This window comes from Hemitrygon akajei, unplaced genomic scaffold (genome assembly GCF_048418815.1).
Source record: "Hemitrygon akajei unplaced genomic scaffold, sHemAka1.3 Scf000050, whole genome shotgun sequence".
In the NCBI taxonomy this organism is placed as follows: domain Eukaryota; kingdom Metazoa; phylum Chordata; class Chondrichthyes; order Myliobatiformes; family Dasyatidae; genus Hemitrygon; species Hemitrygon akajei.
In genome coordinates, this window is record NW_027331936.1 from 2,406,144 (window position 1) to 2,431,257 (window position 25,114).

Below are 25,114 nucleotides of genomic sequence, written 5' to 3' on the forward strand. Positions count from 1 at the left end.
TCTCCCAATCACAACATCCAATGATTAAATTTTGTCGGTGCTGCTTACCCAGAGGGTTCTTCTTATTGATCCGGACGGCACTTCACATACCGCCAGAGGAGATGTTAAGCAAGCATACCATGTACTGAGTGCCGCGAACAGCAAACGAGGAACTGCCTACCCTGAGAACTTTCAAATCATTGCGGGGTTTCTATCAGGCTTATTTAATGAAATCTAAGCTCATTTGTCATCAGCACGTCATTCTCAGTAGCAGGGGCTCCCGCACACTCGACCACTGTTAGAGCACGATCAGGAAAGCCTAGCATTCCACCCCCAAACCATATTTCGGGCATTCTGAACGTCTGATTTTCTTTCTGCTACCTCCACCCAGGCGGAGTGTGAGGAACAAGACACCAGATGTATCGGCAACAATGTCGCGGGAATCGGAGGGCCGACTACAGAATTACTACGAGGCGACAGACAGAAACAACAATTACCCAGGGCTCATAAGAGGATCTGAATGTCACAATCTTTATAAAGACACTGGAGAACGAGTGTTTCCCACTGATTCATTCAGAGTCCAGAGTTTTCCTCAACCAGAAGCACTGGGTGAGCAAGAGATCTGCCATGTGCTGAGCAGTAGATTCGTGGCAATATTTATCACATTTATTCATTATTATTATTTATCTACAAGTTTTGTTTTACATTTTGCTGGGTTTGATAGTTGTCTGTTGCTGTAGGCCGAGTTTCGTCAGATTCCCTGGTGGTCTAGTGGTTAGGATTCGGCGGTCTCACCGCCGCGGCCCGGGTTCGGCAATAAAAAAAAATTGCCGGCTGGAATTTAATCAGACAGACATACTTTATTGATCCCGAGAGAAATTGGTTACAGTCGCACCAACCAAGAATAGTGTAAACTTCCCCATCTAAACTTTAACATTAGTCCAGGACCAGGCTCAGGGTGTCTGACATTCCGAGGGAGGAGTTGTAAAGTTTGATGGTCATAGGCAGGAATGACTCCCTATGACGCTCAGTGTTGCATCTCGGTGGAATGAGTCTCTTGGCTGAATGTACTCCTGTGCCTAACCAGTACATTATGGAGTGGATGGGAGACATTGTCCAAGATGGCATGCAATTTGGACTGCATCCTCTTTTCAGACACCACCATCAGAGAGTCCAGTTCCACCCCCACAACATCACTGGCCTTCCGAATGAGCTTGTTGATTCAGTTGGTGTCTGCTACCCTCAGCCTTCTTCACCAACACACAACAGCAAACATGATAGCACTGGCCACGACAGCCTCGTCGAACATTCTCAGTACCGTTCGGCAGATGTTGAAGGACCTCAGTCTCCTCCGGAAATAGAGACGGCTCTGACCCTTCTTGTAGACAGTGTCAGTGTTCTTTGACCAGTCCAGTTTGTTGTCAATTCGCATCCCCAGGTATTTTCAATCCTCGATCATGTCCACGCTGACCCCTTGAATGGAAATAGGGGTCACCGGTGCCTTATCCCTCCTCAGATCCACCACCAGCTCCTTAGTCTTTTTTACATTAAGCTGCATATGATTCTGCTGACACCATATGACAAAGTTTCCCACCGTAGCCCTGTAGCCCACCGTTCCCACCTCATCTCCCTTGCTGATGCTTCCAACTGTGGCAGAGTCTTCAGAAAACTTCTGAAAATGGCAAGGTTCTGTGCAGTAGTTGAAGTCCGAGGTTTAGATGGGGAAGAGAAAGGGAGACAGGACAGTCCCCTGTGGAGCCCCAGTGCTGCTGACCACTCTGTCTGACATACAGTGTTGCAAGCGCACGTACTGTGATCTGCCAGTCAGGTAATCAATAATCCATGACATCAGGGAAGCATCCACAGCTTCTCACCCAGCAGAGCAGGGCGGATGGTGTTGAACGCACCGGAGAAGTCAAAAAAACATGACCCTCCGTCACAGTGCTCGCCTTCTTGTCCAGGTGGGCGTAGACACGGTTCAGCAGGTAGACAATGGCATCCTCAACTCCTAGTTGGGGCTGGTCGGCGAACTGGATAATGTGCTTATTTTGAATTATCGTGTGTATTAACTTGCTGCCACAACAACCCGATTCCTTTCCATGCTTAACCTGCATCCGTCTGATTCAGCAACTTAAGACCACAAAATATAGGAGCAGAATTAGGCCGTTTGGCCCATCGGGTTTGCTTCGACATTTCCTCTCAGCCCCATTCTCCTGCTTTCTGCTGGTATCATTTCGTGCCCTGATCAATTATGAATCTATCGATCTCTGACAAACATACAAAGAGACTCGGACTCCACAGGGGCCTGTGGCAACGAATCCGACAGATTCGCCACTCACTGGCTGAACAACTCACTCCTCATCTCTGTTCTAAAAAGATGCTCCTCTATCTCGCGGCTGCGTCCTTTGGTCTTAGATTCTCCCACCACAGGAAACATCCTCTCAACATCCGCCCTGTGAAGGCCTTTCACCATTCGACAGCTTCCAATGAGGTCCCGCGCATCCAGTGAATGCAGGCCCGGCGCCATCAAACGCTCTTCATATCACTAACCATTCAATCCTAGCATCATTTCTCTGAATCTCCTTTCAACCCTCTCCAGCTTCAGCCATACTCTCTCAGGTAAGGGAACTAAAACTGCTCACATTACTCCAAACTAGGCCTCGCCAGTTCTTTATAAAGTCTCTGAATCAGAACCTTGTTTTATATTCCAGTCCTCTTGAAAGGAATGCGAGCATCGCACTTGCCTTCCTCATCACAGACTCAACCTGCAAATTAACCTTTGGGACATTATGGTGCCGGTGTGTACGTCACAATGGGAGGCCTGTACACGGACTCCCGAGGCTCTTAGCGTCTCAGTCTTCTTGTTTGCATTTTCTCTCCTCTTAGAAAGTCTGCTCCTTCATTGCTGAATCAAAGTGTGTGACAAAATATTTCCATGCACTGCATTCTATCTGCCACTTCTTTGCCCATTCACCAACCTTCTGTAGCCTCTCTACCTCCGAGAAGGACTTCCTGCTCTTTTCGCTCTGAGAATTCTGCATATGGTGAATATACCAAAAGTCTCCCATATCGAGCTGACTACCACACATCCACACTTGCACCCGCCCAACTCTTGCACATTTCTTAACTCCCCATACTGGTCATCTGCACTCCACGTTCAGTTCAGTGTCAGTGTGTGGATCGGAAATGTGTACTATCTCTCTCCGTCCACAAATGCTGCCTGTCCCGCTGTCCACTGTTCCTGCAGCGATTCGTTATTTGTTCTGTATGACACTTGTTAGACAAGGAGAACATGACTTTGAAAAAATATCGTAGGTGCTGTCTCAATAAAGCTGGAAATAACTGTGCGACGTCTTACAGGCTGTGCGACGTCTTACAGACAATAATTTGGAATCGGTACAATGTAGATTTGATCTTCTTCACTCGTCACTGCACCTCAATCCACTCAGAGACGCTGTCTCTCTGTAGAAGAGGGTGACCATACATTTCCCATATTGGCTCTGGTCCTACTCACTCAGTTTGCCTACATCACCTTGACTCATCTGCCCGGGGTCATCACGGTTCAAATCTCAGTGAGTATTGTCAGGTCCGGTCGGGTTTATTGCCGTGTGCACAGGGACGGTGAGGGACAGGTACAATGAAACACTTGCAGCTTCATTGCAGGCTCGAAAGGACAGACAGTACGCAGAACATAAATTGTACAATTCTACATCATTAACAAAAGATAGATATAAATCTTGTGCCAGTTTCCGATTTGGAAATGATTCCTCAAGCATACTGATGACATAGATTGCGAACTATTATATCCACGAGGGAGAATGCAGGCCCAAGAAAGGCCTGTTTATTCCTTTTCTTTAAACAGACAGACAACAGAAAGAAGGGCGAGTCTCTAGTCCTCTTCAGTCAGCCCCGGCATTCAATAAGATCAGGCTGGCCCAGACTTTTTCTCAATCCTACTCCCCATACCGCAGTTGCCGGACAAAAGTCGGCCGGTGTCCTCCAGCAAATCTTCTACCGTCTCCCTCGGTGAGAGGAGATAAACATCTGTCGCCCGCCTTTATTTCGACGCCCTGACAGCGCCCCCAGCTTCGATCAGGAGCAAATGGATATGAATGTTATATAATGGGACATTGTTCTGAGTTTTGCTCAGTATTGACCGGACTTTGGGGAGGCAGAAGCAGTCAGAGTCTGTGGGAGGGAACAACTCCTGGGTGTAACCCTTTCCACAATTGGATAACACATTGGATTGACAACCGCATACACGAATGGGAGCTAGGTAGGATGCACGTAGTTTGACGAGATTGGTTGATGTCGGACTATTACACCGCGTCAGTGACAATCGGCGAGGTTGATTTTGACGGAAGGTCAGCGAACCGATTTGTCTATGTCAATATGGCTCGCTAGACAAGAGAGCAATCAGTACAGTGACTGATATGGAACTGCGAAAGCTTTTGGCGTTCAGAGACCGTGCTGCCCTCTTCAGAGAAACAGTCATAATCTCAATCTCCCCTCTCCCAGCCGCGGCTGAACAACATTTCTTATTGAATATGTAAATATTTTTATAAGTTGAAAATTCAAGTGTTTTCAGCTAATCGAAATTTCACATGGTGGTCGTGTCATAACGGAGCACTGAACCAAAGTCCAGGAGCAGATTTGTTTGAAAAATCGTCACTCCTTCATGTCATATTACCTGTTTGACCCGACATTTCAGCACCAGCTTACACCCGTTCGCTTGAACTTGTGAGGAGGAGGAGGAGGATGGGGAGAGGGAGAGAGAATCACATCGTAGACAGGGCAAGAGAGATAAACGGGGGAGTTTGAAAGGCAGTTGGAGGGAGAGAGTTACACGACAATTTACCAATTTCATGTTCACTTTCGGCCACTGTTTTCCTCCCAGTGTTTTCTTGACCACCAGAGTAACTCACCTCACCGACAAAACGAACTGGATCTTTCCGTCCCTTCATTTAAACTCGAACGCTGCAGAGCTGGTAAGTATTATCACCGTTTGGACTGAGGAGGAGAAATGGTTCTTGCGTTTACACATTGCCCTTCAACAGAGGGAGCAAGAGAGGGCACACGTTATATACTTCTTGATTCCATTCTTCCTGTTTCTTCAATTATAAAGGCAATTAATATTATATTAGCGCCATTAATTCTTAAAATTCCATAGTTAGTTCTGATTTGGATGCAAGGATTCTGCTCAGAGCGATAAATTGTCCGCTGTCTAACTTAAGGAAGTACGTTGGTGAACGAAACGAGGCGCTCTGCATCCGTACAGTTGTAGAACACACCGGCATCAATCGCCCTGTTTCTACTCAGAATCTATTGTTAGACACTCGGTTGCAAAGTGAAAATATCGTAGCTAAATAAACTGTATTGGCATGTCGATTTGGCTAGTTTCCACCTGTCCCCACCCATCAGCAAGTACATTTTTCATTCCGCTTGTGTACACATAGATGTGCGCATAAATAAAAATTTGAGTTCACTTTAACGTAATCACCACTTGCGTATAATGCATGATCCCCCCGGTTAGATCCGTCACCAGATACAGATGAACTGAGTCACTGTCGGTTATTTTCGCGCAGTCGAAACTCAAGACGTCCATCAGCATAAGCGGGTGTGAGGAGCGTGTGGTGGAATAAATTGTCAATGTTTTGCGTTGAAATACTGAATCAGGACCTCCTAATCTGGTATATATTTTCAGCTAAAAATGCTGCGAAAATTGTACTGACAGAAATATGGGATGTCAGCTTCACAAATTCTCGAATCTCCCCAGCCGGGGGAACAGCATTTATAGAAGAACGTGTTACCGGCTCCGGATTTGTGTCGGGTACGGTACCAGAACTCAGTACATCGAAATCCATGTCGTTAATAAAAATCGAATCGGGAAAGTACGCGTTGAACAGAGAATCAGAATCAGGTTTATTATCACCGGCATGTGACGGGAAATTTGTTAATTTAGCAGCAACAATTCAATGCAGTACATAATCTAGCAGAGAGAATAATAATAATAATAATAATAATAATAATAATAATAATAATAACAATAATAATAATAATAATAATAAATACACAACTAAATCAATTACGCATTTTGAATAGATTATGAAAAATGTGCAAAAACAGAAATACTGTATATTCAAAAAATGAGGTAGTGTTCAAAGCTTCAAAGTCCATTCAGGATTCTGATGGCCGAGGGGAAGAAGCTGTTCCTGAACCGCTGAGTGTGTGTTTCTGTCTCATAACCTTAGACACCCAGGTTCAAACCTAATATCCGGTGCCATCTGTGTCGCCGTTGCTCCTTTGCAGATTGGAAGAATTTTCATCGGCACTGTCATGACGGTCTATTATCGTCCCTCATTAATGAGCTGCCCTTACTGTGTGAGGCTGATGACCTGACGTAGCCGGACAGCGGGTTGCAATGAGAATATTTAGGCTGCAATTGGTTCGTTCAGTGAGGGCGCAAACTGGACAAAAGCGTTTATTGCCGGAACGTGTGAGGTCATGTACTTCGTTGGGATTAGTATGAAATAAAGGACGATCGGTTGCCGTGAGACCGTCAAAGGAAACTGTTCAAGAATCAAAGATGGAGAGCAGATGGGTGGATCAGGTATTTTGCAAGGCAACTGCAGATTGTAGTTCATTGCAACTCGATTGGAAATTAGAAATAGAGAAAGCATTGTAATATATCTGTACAGGTTTCTGAGGTTGGCTCTGATGCGGTGACGGTAATTTCACTCCGCATATATGCTGAAGGGTACAGTAGCACCGGAGAAGCTTGGAACAATTTAACTGGCTTACCTCCAGTGAGGAATGAATGAATGACGAACAACTGAAGTTAACACAGTACACTGCAGAATATAGAATAAGGACTGAATCTAAGGCTATGGATGAGGCGTGCAGTCGAGGAAAATTTACAGGATGAGGAATTATCGTTTAAATACGAATTAAAGCGGAATATCTGTACATACATTCCTGATACCATAGATTACTCGACGAGACAGGGTTGTGGATGTTACAGCACAGGGCTGATTTAAATAGGGTATGGGCGCTTTAAAAAAAAATAAAGGAAATCGTGGGTTGCGAAACAGCCAAAGAAGACAGCTTGAAACGTGGGGAAGTGCAGCCGTGATCATATGGCATAACGGGACGGGAGCCATCAGTAACTGACGTGCTCCCTTACACTGGGAGTAACGTTTCGGGATTTTCTATTTAGCAACAATGTAAACTCATGGAACTGGTCTCCCGGCTGACGTGCTTACAGAACGGCGACTTAAAATGCCAGGACCGGATTATGAATTAAACAAAGCCGGCGTGACGAATGGTCTCACTGCCGGGAGTTGTACTACATCGACTCTCAGGGATTGGGGATCTGTAGTCAATGACACTGTGGGTCGGCCGGACGAATGGTCTCACTGCCGGGAACTGTACTACATCGAATCTCAGGGATTGGGGATCTGTAGTCAATGACACTGTGGGTCGGCCGGACGAATGGTCTCACTGCCGGGAACTGTACTACATCGAATCTCAGGGATTGGGGATCTGTAGTCAATGACACTGTGGGTCGGCCTGACGAATGGTCTCACTGCCAGGAACTGTACTACATCGAATCTCAGGGATTGGGGATCTGTAGTCAATGACACTGTGGGTCGGCCTGACGAATGGTCTCACTGCCGGGAACTGTACTACATCGAATCTCAGGGACTGGGATCTGTAGTCAATGACACTGTGGGTCGGCCTGACGAATGGTCTCACTGCCGGGAACTGTATTACATCGAATCTCAGGGATTGGGGATCTGTAGTCAATGACACTATGGGTCGGCCTGACGAATGGTCTCACTGCCGGAAACTGTACTACATCGAATCTCAGGGATTGGGGATCTGTAGTCAATGACACTGTGGGTCGGCCTGACGAATGGTCTCACTGCCGGGAACTGTACTACATCGAATCTCAGGGATTGGGGATCTGTAGTCAATGACACTGTGGGTCGTCCTGACGAATGGTCTCACTGCCGGGAACTGTACTACATCGAATCTCAGGGACTGGGGATCTGTAGTCAATGACACTGTGGGTCGTCCTGACGAATGGTCTCACTGCCGGGAACTGTATTACATCGAATCTCAGGGATTGGGGATCTGTAGTCAATGACACTATGGGTCGGCCTGACGAATGGTCTCACTGCCGGAAACTGTACTACATCGAATCTCAGGGATTGGGGATCTGTAGTCAATGACACTGTGGGTCGGCCTGACGAATGGTCTCACTGCCGGGAACTGTACTACATCGAATCTCAGGGATTGGGGATCTGTAGTCAATGACACTGTGGGTCGTCCTGACGAATGGTCTCACTGCCGGGAACTGTACTACATCGAATCTCAGGGACTGGGGATCTGTAGTCAATGACACTGTGGGTCGTCCTGACGAATGGTCTCACTGCCGGGAACTGTACTACATCGAATCTCAGGGATTGGGGATCTGTAGTCAATGACACTGTGGGTCGTCCTGACGAATGGTCTCACTGCCGGGAACTGTACTACATCGAATCTCAGGGACTGGGGATCTGTAGTCAATGACACTGTGGGTCGTCCTGACGAATGGTCTCACTGCCGGGAACTGTACTACATCGAATCTCAGGGATTGGGGATCTGTAGTCAATGACACTGTGGGTCGGCCGGACGAATGGTCTCACTGCCGGGAACTGTACTACATCGAATCTCAGGGATTGGGGATCTGTAGTCAATGACACTGTGGGTCGGCCTGACGAATGGTCTCACTGCCAGGAACTGTACTACATCGAATCTCAGGGATTGGGGATCTGTAGTCAATGACACTGTGGGTCGGCCTGACGAATGGTCTCACTGCCGGGAACTGTACTACATCGAATCTCAGGGACTGGGATCTGTAGTCAATGACACTGTGGGTCGGCCTGACGAATGGTCTCACTGCCGGGAACTGTATTACATCGAATCTCAGGGATTGGGGATCTGTAGTCAATGACACTATGGGTCGGCCTGACGAATGGTCTCACTGCCGGAAACTGTACTACATCGAATCTCAGGGATTGGGGATCTGTAGTCAATGACACTGTGGGTCGGCCTGACGAATGGTCTCACTGCCGGGAACTGTACTACATCGAATCTCAGGGATTGGGGATCTGTAGTCAATGACACTGTGGGTCGTCCTGACGAATGGTCTCACTGCCGGGAACTGTACTACATCGAATCTCAGGGACTGGGGATCTGTAGTCAATGACACTGTGGGTCGTCCTGACGAATGGTCTCACTGCCGGGAACTGTATTACATCGAATCTCAGGGATTGGGGATCTGTAGTCAATGACACTATGGGTCGGCCTGACGAATGGTCTCACTGCCGGAAACTGTACTACATCGAATCTCAGGGATTGGGGATCTGTAGTCAATGACACTGTGGGTCGGCCTGACGAATGGTCTCACTGCCGGGAACTGTACTACATCGAATCTCAGGGATTGGGGATCTGTAGTCAATGACACTGTGGGTCGTCCTGACGAATGGTCTCACTGCCGGGAACTGTACTACATCGAATCTCAGGGACTGGGGATCTGTAGTCAATGACACTGTGGGTCGTCCTGACGAATGGTCTCACTGCCGGGAACTGTACTACATCGAATCTCAGGGATTGGGGATCTGTAGTCAATGACACTGTGGGTCGTCCTGACGAATGGTCTCACTGCCGGGAACTGTACTACATCGAATCTCAGGGACTGGGGATCTGTAGTCAATGACACTGTGGGTCGTCCTGACGAATGGTCTCACTGCCGGGAACTGTACTACATCGAATCTCAGGGATTGGGGATCTGTAGTCAATGACACTGTGGGTCGGCCTGACGAATGGTCTCACTGCCGGGAACTGTACTACATCGAATCTCAGGGTTTGGGGATCTGTAGTCAATGACACTGTGGGTCGGCCTGACGAATGGTCTCACTGTCGGGAACTGTATTACATCGAATCTCAGGGATTGGGGATCTGTACTCAATGACACTATGGGTCGGCCTGACGAATGGTCTCACTGCCGGGAACTGTACTACATCGAATCTCAGGGATTGGGGATCTGTAGTCAATGACACTGTGGGTCGGCCTGACGAATGGTCTCACTGCCGGGAACTGTACTACATCGAATCGCAGGGATTGGGGATCCGTAGTCAATGACACTGTGGGTCGGCCTGACGAATGATCTCACTGCCGGGAACTGTACTACATCGAATCTCAGGGATTGGGGATCTGTAGTCAATGACACTGTGGGTCATTCACCATACATTGCTCGCTTCTACCGCTTGCTGCCCGCGATCTGCAACATCTCCAGCTGCAGAGACGTACCGGAGATTTGATCAGGGGAAAGCTCCAGCTACAGCTGAGGGAGACGCTAATGCCCTCGGGTGGACTCTGCCACAACTACAGTAACACAGGAATTGAGTGAGATTAGAATCTGACAGAGGATGAAAATGCCTCGCCATGCGAATCGTAGAGCGAAAGTACAGAGTCCACTGCTTTACACTGTCGCTGAAATATCAGTTCTCCGAGTTTGATTCTTTTAGTTTTACAAGTGTGTAAAATTCCGAACTGCAGAGAGTTTAAGCTGCCTCGAGTGGATTGATCAGAGTCGGAATAGAAATGAACATTGCACATTGAGTAGAAATGCATTGTATTGAATTGTATTGAAGAGTGTAAAAATGCGCAGTTCTCAACTGAACACAGAGGGTGCAGCGCTCAGACAGCATCAAGGGTGTTAAATTTTATTGGCAGTGGGGTTGTAGGTGTGAGCGCTGCGAGCAGGGTTCGAACCTGCGCGGGGAATCCCCATTGGATTTCAAGTCCAACGCCTTAACCACTCGGCCATCGCAGCTGAAGAATGTTCAGCATCGCATCAATGTTCAGCACCGACCGTAGCACTGCCCCTGTAGTGTGGGTTTTACTTGATTTATGCTTAGTAATGGAAAAGGTGATTCATTATTCCGATACAAATAGTATAATTGGACAGCTGTGGAATTTGTTTCAACACCGTTAGGTCGGAACGGGAGTGTGGAGGGATAACACTGACGTCAGTATCGTAAATGAAGGAGATTTCCAGTATTAGGGATAAAGATCAGGATCAGAATCAGGTTTACAATGACGGACATATGTCAACATTACATTGTTGTTTTTATATTCTACCCCTCCTGAACCGAATGTTAAAATTGCATTTGCCTTCCTTTACCGCTGACTCAGCCTGGAAGTAAACATTTAGGGAATATTGCACAAGGTCTCTTTGCACCTCTGATTTCTGAAAACCTTCCCCATTCAGAGACTTTTTTATCCTTTCTTCCAAGGTGCATCACCGTACCACACGATGAACTATTTGACAAATCTTCTCCCTTTCTCCTCAACTGTCTTTGATCTTCAATGTGCTTCGAAACTTTTGAGTTTTTGAACACGTTGAAGTCAGGCTACATTTCTTATATTTTCCTTTCTTTAGCCCAACTTCCTTCAGAGTGGAGTGACAATCTCAGTTTTCCAACCATCAGGATCTATTCTGGAATATCAAGTCAAGTCATTTCTTAATTGTCATTTCGACAATAACTGCTGGTACAGTACATAGTAAAAACGAGACAACGTTTTTCAGGACCATGGTGTTACATGACACAGTACAAAAACTAGACAAATCTACGTAAAAAACAACACAGAAAAAAAACTACACCAGACTACAGACCTACCCAGGACTGCATAAAGTGCAGAAAACAGTGCAGGCATTACAACAAATAATAAACAAGACAATAGGGCAGTAAGGTGTCAGTCCAGGTTCTGTGTATTGAGGAGTCTGATAGCTTGGGGGAAGAAATTGTTACATAGTCTGTTCGTGAGAACCCGAATGCTTCGGTGCCTTTTCACAGACGGCAGGTGGGAGAAGAGTTCGTAAGAAGGGTGCGTGGGGTCCTTCATGATGCTGTTTGCTTTGCGGATGTAGCGTGTAGTGTAAATGTCCGTAATGGCGGGAAGACAGACCCCGATGATCTTCTCAGCTGACGTCACGATCCGCCGCATGGTCTTGCGATCCGAGATGGTGCAATTTCCGAACCAGGCAGTGATTCAGCTGCTCAGGATGCTGTCAATACAACCCCTGTAGAATGTGATGCGGATGATGGGTGGCAGCCTTCTCAATAAAGTAGAGACACTGCTGGGCTTTCTTTGTCATGGAGCTGGTGTACATATAATGATACGTGAAGGAGCGCTGACAGAATCTCTTCAGTTACCACTTTCAGAACACTGGGTGTAGTCCAACTGGTCCCGATGACATCTAACTTCAGACCTTTCAGCTCCACGGGCACCTTCTCCAGAGCCATAATATCCACTCTCACCGATGCCCTCTGACACGTGTTCCTCGGTGCCATTATGCTGGTGTCTTCCACAGAGCAGCCTGGCGCAAAATATTCATTCAGTTCGTCCCTTTTCTTTTTCCCCCATTACTGTTTCTTCAGCGTCATTTTCCCAGCTTTCTAACATCCACTCTCGCATCCCTTTTAATATCATATGTCTGAAAAAATGGTATTTTCTCTATTATTAGCCATTTTTAAAGGGTTCCAAACCTCCGGCTTCCCACTAATGCTTGTTGTATTATAAGCCCTCACTTTTGCCTTCATGCTGTCTTTACTTTCCAGTATCAGCCATTGTTGCCTCATCCTCCCTTTCGAATATTTATTCTTATTTGGGATGCACCTCTCAAATTGCCCCCCCCCCAAAAGCACTCGCCATTGTGGATTTTCCGTCAGCTATGCTACAGCCACTTTCCAATCCTCCTGGACGGCTCCAGACATAGTTCCCTGTTATTTTCTGCCAGTAACGGGGTCGAGGACAGTTATGGTCCCTGATTTTATTTCAGCCAGTGACGTGGTCGGCGACTGTTGTTGCCTTTGTTTTTCCATGTGAGTGAGGGGGTCGAGGGCTGTTTTCATTCCTGACTTTATTTCCGCGAGTGACGTGGTCCGGTTCTTTTATTGTCACTATTGGGTTGTTTTTTTTTTTTTTTGCTGCGGGGGAGGAGGCATTTTGGGGTCTGCGAGATTTGTTTCTTTACTTTTTTCGAGCCGGGGTTGATGTTTGTCCTTTCATGAAAACCGATGGTCTCTCGGTAGTTCATTGCTGTCTGGAGCAGACAAATTTCAGAGTTGTATTGTACATGCGGACTTTGACAGTAAAATTAACCCTTTGAACATTTATATTCTCCTCACTCGTGTTACTGCAGTTCCACTTACTGTATGAAATACTCGTAACTCTGTATTTATCTTCTCGCTCTCAGACTGCAGGAAAAATTCGATCACATTACAATCACTGCCTCTCAAGCATTCCTGTATCTTAATCTACCTGGTCGAAACACAACACACCACACAATCCACAATGGCCTTTTTCTAATGGGCTCAACCAAAACGTACTCTAAAAATCCATTTCAGTAGGCATTAAACAAATCCCCTCTCTGAGTATCCAGCGACAACTGGACTTTCTCAAACTACCTACATATTGAGATCCTTCAACGACCATTGTAATGTTGCCATTTTTACATGCCTTGTGTAGCTCCGGTTGTCATTTGTACTTAACGTCGACTGCTAGAGGACTGTATATAACTCCCATCCTCTGATCCTATTCTCTCACTAAGCATTATTTTTATTTTCTGTACAGCACTGTAAATTGCGATAAATAAAATAAATACAAATTTTAAAAGGGAATTGTCTGGGAGAGTTCATGTGTTCATGTGTTGAGAAACGACAAAACTGAGTGGAAGAAGTGGCTCTTGATAAAAATGTGATTTTCTATTTTCAGACTCCTCTACATCCACCACAGCACGCTACAATCCCCCACCCCACCCCAGGGGGTAGGAATGTGCAGAGGGCATGTTTGGTCTGGCGAAGGTCCTGAATGATGCACGCAGCCTTCTTTTGGCACCGTATTGCGAACATGTCCTCGATATTGGCGAGGCGTGCCTGCCACTACAGCTTTCTGCACCTGCTTTCGATCCTGTGCATTGGAGCCCCGCCCCACACCAGACTGTGAGGCAACAACTGACAGTGATGTTCAGGTACGTCCATTGAACTTCATCTGATTCTTTGACAGCACTCTAAAAGACAGCGGGAAGACTGGTAGTAATTTATGAAATTAGTCAGCTCCGCCATGGGGACAAGTCTCCGTTGTATCCACGACATCTTCATGTAGCGGTGCCTCGGAGAGGCGGCGACCGTCATTAAGGACTTCATCACCCAGGACATTCCTCTTCTCACTGTTACCATCAGGAAGGAGGTGCAGAAGCCTAAAACCACACACTCAATGATTCAGGAACAAATTCTCCCCTCTGTCATCCAACGTCTAAATGGACATTGAACCTACGAACACAATCTCATTCTGTTATCTGTTTTTGTTCTAATTTATTTTAACAAATTAATATGCATATATTTACTCTTATTGAATGTTTGACTGATTTTTATTTCTGTATGTATCATGTATTGATTGCACTGCTGCCGCTAATTTAACAGATTTCTCGACATCTGTCGGAGATATTAAAGCCGAATCTGATTCTGATTCTGAAGTAAGTCTCATCCGTAAGACAGATGTTGGTGAAGAACGGAACTGAGACTCAATCTGGATCAGGAGAAAATGAGTTCAGTGGTAAACTTACGCCTCTCCAAATCACAAGCGTTTGTCGCAACAATGTGACCGGAGTGAGAAGTTTCGCTTGTCACCTAATTTTTTCCCGCACCCAAACGCAACACTATGAAATGTATGAGCCGATATTCTATGCAATTTAGAGGCCCTTGTGTCCTGGTCGGGAAAAGGGAAGAGGTTAAACTATATAAGTTCACTTGCCAGTTTCTCGTTCTTCCACATTAATGTCTACAGCGCTCATCAGCATGCAAACCCATCGTTTTCCAAATATTGCTGCGTTGTTTCCATTTTACACGCATTTCCATAACAGAGTGCAACAACAACACAGTCTCCCAACTCCTATACTGACCTCCTAAGGCCAGCGTGCCGAACACCTTTCCCACAGTGTGTCTGCATATGAGAAGGGGTTTAAGCAAACTATGTCCTTCTACGTCTCTCTGTCCTTGCTGATTTGAACTTCCGGTGCTCTATCATTCAGACTCAGTTGGTCTGACATGCTAAAATGTGACACTTAAAGCTTACCTGCTTTGAAAACTATTTCTAATTCCTCCTTCAGTGTTTCTGTTTGATACAGCCAATTATCCTGCGCGTCAATGCAAAAATTCTGAAGCAAATCGCTGATAATATCCAATAATGGGGCTCGTCCGGGATCTGAACCCGGGACATCTCGCATATGCTTTTTCACCCGAAGAGAGTATCATACTACTAGACAAACGAGCCCGCATTCGCAGATTGCGTCACAACTGAACTCCGAAGCCATTTAAGGTTAATTGGTGGAAAACCCGTTGTCCTTTCCGTTGTTGAGAGGAGTGTCTGATGTCGAAATATGTTGGGCCCGTATTCCTTTGAGATTACAAGTGTAATCGTTACTTGATTCAGTCAAAATAAGAATATAACGGACCCTGATCTAGTGCACGTTAGAATGCGCTTGCCAATGGAAGGGACGCAAACATGGGACACTAGTTCAAAGCGCAATTCCAAGCATACTTTTCTCGCATAGGGTGATGCTTCTCAGAAATTTCCTGTCCCGGCGGCTGGTGGACGGTAGATAATTAGAATGATTTCAGGCGGGTGTACAGAAGTATTTGTCCCATGACCAGTGGAGACGTTTGATGAAAGGCACACAATAAAAACTTTATTCAGGACAGATTTTCACAGGTCGATGCTGCCTGGCCTGCTGAGTTCCTCCAGCATGTTGTGTGTGTTTCCCAAGTTCGTCTCACATTCCGCTGATTATCCTTTCACCGATAAGCATTGTTCCATCACGTGACCTTCCAACTCCTGTCACGTCACCTTCCGACTTTACTATCTGTATTTACCTCTTTCCGGTGCAGCTACGTCGAAACTCACAAGAGGATTCCCATTCAAACTGTGCAACCTATCATCCACATTCCCCCGCTCCACGTCCAGTATGATCGCCATCGCCGATGCCGTCACCACATTGCTGTTTGGGTAAAAACTGGTATGGAGATGGAATGAGAGAGTGTGTGAAGGATGATTCACATCTTGTTGACAGTCGAGGGGAAAAGGAGAAAATCGTGAAAGACAACAGGATGGGGATATTTGCTCAATGACAGAAACTTTTCTTCAGCAAAATCGGGTGTAGAATGTAGAAAACAAAGAACGAAAGGGAGGAAGAATGCCGAATTGTCATGGACTGGATTGGTAACTACCTTTCCAGTGGAAACTGCGACCTAAACACAAAGTCTTACATCACTAATCTATCCCGTGATAGTGATTTCAAGTTTCCGGGGATGGGGTCGGAGATTTATTTTCCCAGCTTGTTGCTGCTGTTTAGAAGGAGGCGTTGTCTGTTTTGACAGAGAAGCTGAGAATAGATTTAAATGGACTTGGTACGAGCAGATAGGATTAGTCTAGTTTAGGATTGCGGACATTGAAGACGAGATGTTTTGAGATATCCTGCCGACGATGTTGACTACTGTTTTAGTCAACATGACTACTGTAGATGGTGTGAACAAATTTTACACAATTAGTTCCGTATTATCGTTGCTTGAAATACGCTCAACAAAGTGATACTTCTCAAAGATTCACAGTGGGACTGGGCAGGGTACAAGACAACACAGCGTTCTCACACCTCAGACTGAAATCTGACATCTCCAACCCTATCAGGCTGTCATCGCCCATCGTTCTTCCTTGAAAAATAGTCATGTTTCCGGATTCCGGTGAGAATATTTTGGGTCCTAATCAGGACAGACCCCGCGCATGTTGTTGATGAAAGGGAAACGTGGATTAAAACTCTTTTCCCAATAGTTAATACGTTCAACTGTTTCCTCTAGTGCGGCCTGACCTGTGAATGTGAAGCACACTTCGCCTTCCAATCAGCAGTTGGGGGAAGCTCTAACGTGTTGTTTATGAGCTTCTCTTCCTAAATACATCGCAGACAACAAATATAAATTTAAATGTTGCGTGAAACGAAGACACGAGATGAGGTTATGCTCCCCAAGAAGGCGGAGTAATCCGGTCATTTTATACGCGGCGCCGGACACTTCGAAATCGATGCATGTAGCCATGAGCTTCAGGTTAGCCACAGTTACCGGACTCGAGCGTGCAATCTTCTGATAGTCTCACATCAAGAGCCGAACTCAGACGCCTTATCCATTAGGCCACATGGTCAGATTGTTTAGAAATGGCCAAGGGTCTTTAGCTGCCGTGTTATCGTGATTGCCCAAGACATGAAAAGTTACTATTTTAGAATCAGGTGGTGAATTCCTGTAACATCCGTTTACTTTAATTCAAACAGCGTGATAAGGAAACAACTGGACATTGTTAATTCAAAAGAATTTTATCTTTTTCCACTATACAGAATACTCACAGGTTCTCTGAGTTACTGTGCATAGAATAGAACACTTATGTTCAACATGACCATAAAGTCTATGGGGGCTATGATAACTACTTGCATTCTATTGTGGTTGGCCCATATCCTTCCAACCCTTCCTTATCCATGTCCGTGAATACCGGTAATCATGGACATGCAACATCAATAGAAATAGAACATAACGCAAACGTGTGGACCATAAACAGAGATTGTGTGTGCTCCAAAGAAATACAGACCCTGAATAACCGACGAGGTGGTGGTGAAGTTAAAGCGATGGACTGGTAATCCATTCTGCTTTGGAAACGTGCATCCGAATACCATTGGTGTCGTTAGCCATTTGTTTTGTGGGACCATCTCTTGCATTTTCACTTAAACCTCTTCAAACTTATCATTCAAATAAAGCTTCAATTTTACTGTCATTCAACCATAAACATGTATACATCTAAATGAATCAACTAATTATCTGGAACCAAGCTGTGAAACAAAAAATCTATATCACATATACAACAATATTAACAGAGATTTGAATATATTCTGGAGACGTACAAGATGGCAAGCATACATATACAGTAGGACATATAGTTAAATATATATGTATATTTCTACAGACTTTGCCATAAGTAATGATTAACGGATGTCAGCTGGGTGTTCAGAAGTCTCAAAGGGCGAGGAAGATGTTATCCAACCCAACAGTCCTTGTTTGTTCTTATCCCTTGGTACGTTCCTCCTGACGGTATGAGGTCGATGATATTGTGATTCAGTAGAACTAATGGGAGTTGCCTTTGATAATGTTGAGGTCTCTGTGAACGCAGCGCTTCTAGGATGTGGACGAAGGAGCCCTGATGATTCTCTCAGCGGTTCTCACACTCCATCACAATGTTCGTGTGCAGATGTTTTGCAATTCCCGTGTGAGACGGTTATGCAGCTGCTAAGGACACTGCCGACTGTGTTCCGCTTAGGTCTGGTTGGAATGGAGGCGGGAAGCTTCTCTTGCCTCAATCTCCCCTGGAACTCGAGGCAATTCGGTTCCCTCGTAACTAAACACGTGGTATTGAGGAACTATGTGATATCACTTGTGATGTGCACCCCAGGAAACTCGGCACTCCTGACTCTCTGCAGAAACGAGCGGTTGCTGTGCAGAAAGTAATGGTCCGGCAATTTTCCCTATTTGCCCCACACAGGGTCCGAGAGAAAACGTTGTCAGGCCCTGGGGATTCGCCCACCGTCATTTGCCTGAAGACAGCAAAATAGCTCATCCACTGTAATCTGCATCGGGTCCATGGTCTCGCCACTGCTTTGTCTCACTCCTTACACGCTGAGACTGTCTCGCGAGTAAATACAGATGCCAAATAAAAATCACCCCCACCTTTTTTTGGTTCCACGCATAGAACATCATTCTGATCTTCCGGCGGACCAAGGTTGTCCCCCGCAATCCTTCTGCTCCTAACATATCGGTAGAAGCACTTAGGATTCTCCTTTAGCTCGAGCAAACTCATGTCTTCTGAGTTAACATGTAGGGTTTTGTCATCCTGATTTCTTTCTCTTGAATTTCTCATCCTCCTCAAGGGCGTGTTCTGGACCGGTACATTACCGTTTAGCACCTGAAATCAACTGTATCGCTTCCCGTATAGTAAGCATACAACAATGACAAGTTTAGTGTTGATGCTGATGAAAGAATGTTGCTGATTACTTCAGTCCTCCTATTTGTCACGAATTTCTGTCAATAACACCAGCGGATGCGCGTCATTGATTGAAGAGAGATGATGGGAATACATAGCCCAGAAAGCAACACAGCAGTATTCCTTCAGATTCTCCTCTAAATTTATTATTTTACACACAATTTAGCTAATTTAATTGTATTGACCTATCCATATGGAATGTACTGATCCCCCTTGTTTGACTAATCTGTGAATGTACCGTCCGAATGCTCACTAACTAAGGCCAGATAAGACATCTTGAACCGAAGCGTGGACAATCCACTCCACATGCTGTCCAAGTCGTTCATTTCCTCCATTGTTTAATGCTGCAGATTCTAGTGTTGGCGGTCATTGTATCTCTCAAAATTCAGATACGGGCTTTCCGGAAGTAAATGTAAAGTGAGATTATAGTTTCCTGTTGCAGGAGCTCAGCGGGTCAGAGAGTATCTCTGCAGGGGAAAGGACAGACATTGTAATAATTAATGTCCGAAACTCTTCCTCAAGCGGAGCGCGATCAGGTTCTGGAGAACACGACGAGAATGTGCACTGCGAGCCGAAACCTCATCAGCCCCAAGGAGTCGCGTCTGGAATTTTATGGGACCAAGTGAGAGAAATATGGGTTAGGAGACGATGGACCGAATAACCTTACCTGCATCTTAAACATAGCACTGTTTTGCCACTGGCAAGCAGTCAGAAACCTCTAAAGTTATGAGAGTGAGGACTGAGTGTGCACAGCAACAGGCACAGATAATCGAATGGATACACAGAAATGTGTCATAACAACGGCGACGGTCAGTGTGGGAACTGAGCAATGCTGAATTGGACGGGAGAATTAGGCTCATCGGGAATACATGGAGACAAGCAATATTTAGTTTCCCTTGTCGTTCTGTGCAAATTCTGAGTGAATATCTAACACTGATGAAGCTCGTCGAAGAGCCACCTGCCAAGCCAGCTTAGAAACATCGAAACACAGAAAGACCACAGAACAATACAGACCCTTCGGGCAACAAATCTGTGCTATGACCTTACTTTAGAAATTACCTATGGCTACCCATTGCCCTCTATTTTTTCTCAGCTCCATGTACCTATCTGGGAGTCTCTTAAAAGACCCTGTCATATCCGCCTCCACCACCGTCGCCGGCAGCCCATTTGCACATTCACCACTCTGCATAAAAAACAATATCGCTGACCTGTCCTTTGTACCTAACTCCAGGCACCTTTCACCTGCACCCTTTTGTGTTAGCCGTTTCAGCCTGGAAAAAGATCAGGCTATCCACAAGATCATTGCCTCTCATCATCTTATACACCCCCATCAGGTCACCCTTCAACCTCCGTCGATCGAAGGGGAAAAGGCCGAGTTCACTCAGACTATTCACATAAGACATGCTCCCCAATCCAGGCAACATCCTTGTAAAGCACCTCTGCACCCTTTCTATGGCTTCCACATCTTTCCTGTAGTGAGGCGACCAGAAGTGAGCACAGTACTCCAAGTGGACTCTGACCAGGGTCCTATATAGCTGCAACATTACCTCTCGGCTCCTAATCTCAATCCCACGGTTGATGAAGGCCTTCTTAACCACAGAGTCAACATGCGTAGCAGCTTTGAGTGTCCTATGGACTCGGACTCAAAAATCTCTCTGATTCTCCACATTGACAAGAGTCTTACCATTACAAATATATTCCGTCATCATATTTGAACTACCATAATGAACCATCTCACACTTATCAGGGTGGACTCCGTCTGCCACTTCTTAGCCCAGTTTTGCATCCTATCAATGTCCCGCTGTAACCTCTGACAGCCCTCCACACTATCCAGAACACCCCAACCTTTGTGTCATCAGCAAATTTACTAACCCATCCCACCACTTCCTCATCCAGGTCATTTATTTAAAAAAATAACGAAGAGTAAGGGTCCTAGAAAAGATCCCTAAGGCACAAACTGGTCACCGGCCTCCATGTAGAATATGGCCCGTCTGCAACCACTCTTTGACTTCCGTGGCAAGCCAATTCGGAACACACTACGCAACATCCGATGGAATCCCATGCCTTCTTACATTCTGAAGGAGGCTTTCATGGGGAACCTTATCAAATGCCTTACTGAGATCCATATATATAACATGCTGTGCTCCACCTTCAGCACGTCTTTTGGTACATCCTCAACGAATTCAATCAGGCGAGTAAGGCAGGACCTGCACTTTACAAAGCCATGCTGTCTATCCCTAAGGGTATTATGTCTGTCCAAATGCGCATAAATCTTGCCACTCAGGATATTTTCCAACAACTTGCCCACTACTGAAGTCAGAATAACTGGTCTATAATTTCCTGGGTTATCTCCTCTCTCTTTGTTGAACAAGGGAACAACACATGCAACCCTTCAATTCTTCGGTACTTTTCCCCTCCCTATTGATAACACGAACATAATTACAAGAGGCTCATCAATCTCCTTCCTCGCTTCCCACGGTACCCTGGTGTATAGCTCATCCGCCCCTGATGTTTTCCGTAACGCTCCAGTACATGCTCTTTCTTAACGTCTGTATGCTCAAGCGTTTCAGTCCGCTGTAAGTCATCCCCACAATTACCAAGGCCATTTTCCTTGATTAATAGTAAAGCAAAGCGTTCATTAAGTACCTCCGCTAAATCCTCCGACTCCATGCACACGTTGTCTCTATCGCACCTGATTGGTCCTATTCTCTCATGGCTCATCCTATTGCTCGTCACGTACTTGTAGAATGTCTAGGGATTTTCCTTCCCATGGACCCTTCTCACTCTCTTCATTCCACTGTTAAGCTCCTTCAGAGCAACCCTGTAATTTTCTAGAGCTCTAACAGTAGCCAGTTTCCTGAACATTTCGTAAGTTTTTCTTTTCTTCTCAGCTATATTTTCTACTTAGATATTTTATGTACAATGTTTCTTTAACTCCACCAGCCGTTCCCTGTCTCAATGGAAGATTCCTATTCAGAACTCCATGCAAATATTCCCTGACTATTTGTCACGTTTCTACCATACATTTTGCTGACAACATCTGCTCGCAATTTATGCTCCCAAGTTCCTGCCTACTAGCATCATAATTTCCGCTACCGCAATTAAACGTTTTCCCAAATTGTCTTTCCCTATCTCTCTCCAGCGCAACGGTGACGGAGCTAGTGTTGTAGTCACTACCTCCAAAATCCGCTTCCACCAAGAGATCTGACACCTGACCAGATTCATCTCCCAATGCCAGATGAAGTATAACCTCTCCTCTAATTGGCCTATCCACATTTTGCGTCAGGATTCCTTCCCGAACACACACACCAAACTCCAGCCAGCTAAATCCCTTGCGCTACGGAGATGCCCAACAATATTAGAAAAGTTAAAATCTCCCATCACGACACCCCCATTATTATTGCACCATTCCCGATCCTGCCTCTCTGTCTGTTTCTTGATATAACTGTTATTATTGGGGGGGGGGGCTATAAAAACGACCAGAAGAGTTGTTGCTCCTTTCCTGTTTCTGACATCCACCCACACTGACTCAGTAGACCATGCATCCATGACTTTCTCCTTTTCTGCAGCCGTGACAATATCCCTAATGAACCATGCCACGCATCCACCTCTTTTGCCTCCCTCTCTGTTCTATTTGAAACACCTAAACCCCGGCACACTCAACAGCCATTCCTGTTCCTGAGACATCCAGGTCGCTGTAATGGTCAGAATGTCACAGTTCCACGTATCGACAGACGCTCTGAGTTTATCCGCCTTGTATATGATACTGCTTGCATTACAATAGACACATCTCAAGCCATCAGGCTGAGTACATTCTTGCTCTATCATCTGCCTATCCTTGCTCACAAACGCCCTACAAGCCGTATCTACTTGTGCTGCAAACTCCCCATCCTCTGTCTCTTCAGTTCGTGTCCAACCCCCTGTAAATCTATTTAGACCCTCTCCAATAGCATTAGAAAACCTCCCTTCCAGGATATTGCCGCCCCCCCCCCCCGTATTCAAGTGCAACCAGTACTTTTTGTACAGTTCGGACCTACCCTAGGAGTAGACCTAATGATCAAAAAATCGGAATCTCTGCCCCCTGCTCTAATCCTTCAGCCACGCATTTATCCTCCACCTGACTCTATTCCTATACTCACTGTCGGGTGGCACAGACAGTAATCCGGAAATTACTATCCTTGAGGTCCTGCTTCTCAGCTTCGTTCCTAATTCTGCTTTCAGGCCCTCCATCTTTTTTCTGCCTACGTCGTTGCCAGTATGTATTATGTCCCATAGCTGCTCAGTCTCCCATTTCAGGATATTGCGGATGTGATCAGAAACATCACGAACCCTGGCAACTGGGGTGCAAACTACCATCCTTGCTTCTTTTTCACGTTCACAGAATGGCCTATCCGTCCCACGAACTATAGAGTCCCCTATTACCGCTGCTTTCTTCATCAGTTCCCTACCCTTCTGAGCCACAGGGCCAGGATCAGTGCCGGAGACACGGCCACTGTTGCTTCCACCAGGTAGGTAGCACCACCCCGCCCCCCGCCCCCCACCAACAGCACTCAAAATGGAGCACTTATTTTTAAGGGGTCAGCCACAGGTGTGCTTTCCACGAACTGACGCCCTCCACTGCCTCTCCTAACGGTCAACCACTTATCTGTCTCCTGTGGTCCCGGGGTGACTACCTGTCTGTAGCTCCTGTCTGTCACCTCCTCACTCTCCCTAACGAGCCGAAGGTCATCGAGCTGCCGCTCCAGTTCCCGAAGTCGGTCTGGAAGGAGCTGCAGGTTGATGTACTTGGCGCAGATCCGGCCGTCAGGGAGGCTGAAAGTCTACTGGACATCCCACATCTGACGGTCAGAACAGGAAACTTGCCTGGCAGTCATACCCACTGTTCCAAAGCGCCGAGCCGCATTAAACTCGTTTTTTAAAACTCTTCTCCCGACCTTTGGGAAACTCTCTCTGTCTCTACGATTCGATTGGTCCGCCAGGCAGTTTGCAAACTGCCAGGGGGCAGAGGTGAGTGCTGTTGCTTTGATTAAGGAAAAGGTGTCCAGAAACTGAAAATGATGAGAATACACCACAGGGTTCTCCAAGTTGCGGCGGAAGAGATTGAGGATGTATTAGTACTGATCCGTCAAGAATCAATAGATTCTGGCATGTCTTTGCAAAAGATTGGAAAATTGCCAATGTCACCTCATTCAACAACATTTAAAGCAATCTGCGATATTTCTATGTGTGGCTTGCCGCAGCGATGTGAAAGATACTGTCCTCGGATCCACAGAGGTGCTTGATTATACTCACTCTGTGATGAGCTGTAAGCAGAGATAGCTGAAATATGAATTAATATTTTAACCGACCCTACCTTACCAGCTGAGCGCTTTCAGTCATTTTTGTTTTTAATTCGATTTCCAGTATTATTCTAATTCCTTTTTCAAAAAATCGACTGCACTTTCGGATAGAACTCAGTTCCAGATAGAGAAAGTTAATCTATTGCTTTGGAATTTCTTTAAAGGTCACCGTCATTTTATCATCAGTGTCAGTATATGTTCCGACATACTGCAGTGAGATTTCTTTTGCTGAGTAGCGGACCAGATGGTGGACGGGGAAGGAAGCAGATGGTGACGGGGCCTCGGGAGGTGAACAAGGATAAAGACGGAGATATGCAGGGACAAAGAGGGAGCGGTCCGGTGTTGGAGACTGAGTTGAAAAAGAAACATAAAACACACACGACTCCGCCATGTTCCAATCCGATCATGTTCCCCTCAAGGTGAAACTCAGAAATCGAATCTGTGGTACCGGCGTGGCAGAAGAAATAAGCGGGGCATTTATAGCAGAATCGCGGGAATTGGCAGGGACATTGGGAGTGAAACACCGTGAACATCACGAGATGGAAGACTGATTAACAGCGGAGAGGGCGCAGGGTGGAGAAACGGGGGCGGATCCATCCTGACTGGACAAACCAGAG

The 25,114-nt window shown here is 46.0% G+C and overlaps 2 protein-coding genes and 1 non-coding gene across 3 annotated transcripts in view; all 3 read right to left on the bottom strand.

Annotated features, from left to right (window-relative positions):
- The window catches only part of LOC140721129 (NACHT, LRR and PYD domains-containing protein 3-like), a 752,838-nt gene that overhangs the window by 474,939 nt on the left and 252,785 nt on the right, over positions 1–25,114 (bottom strand). The gene's annotated exons all lie outside the window — the stretch shown is intronic.
- The window catches only part of LOC140721127 (NACHT, LRR and PYD domains-containing protein 3-like), a 301,993-nt gene that overhangs the window by 57,576 nt on the left and 219,303 nt on the right, over positions 1–25,114 (bottom strand). The gene's annotated exons all lie outside the window — the stretch shown is intronic.
- On the bottom strand, positions 10,780–10,861 carry trnas-uga (transfer RNA serine (anticodon UGA)). Its single transcript has one exon. It is a non-coding gene; the product is annotated as a tRNA-Ser (tRNA).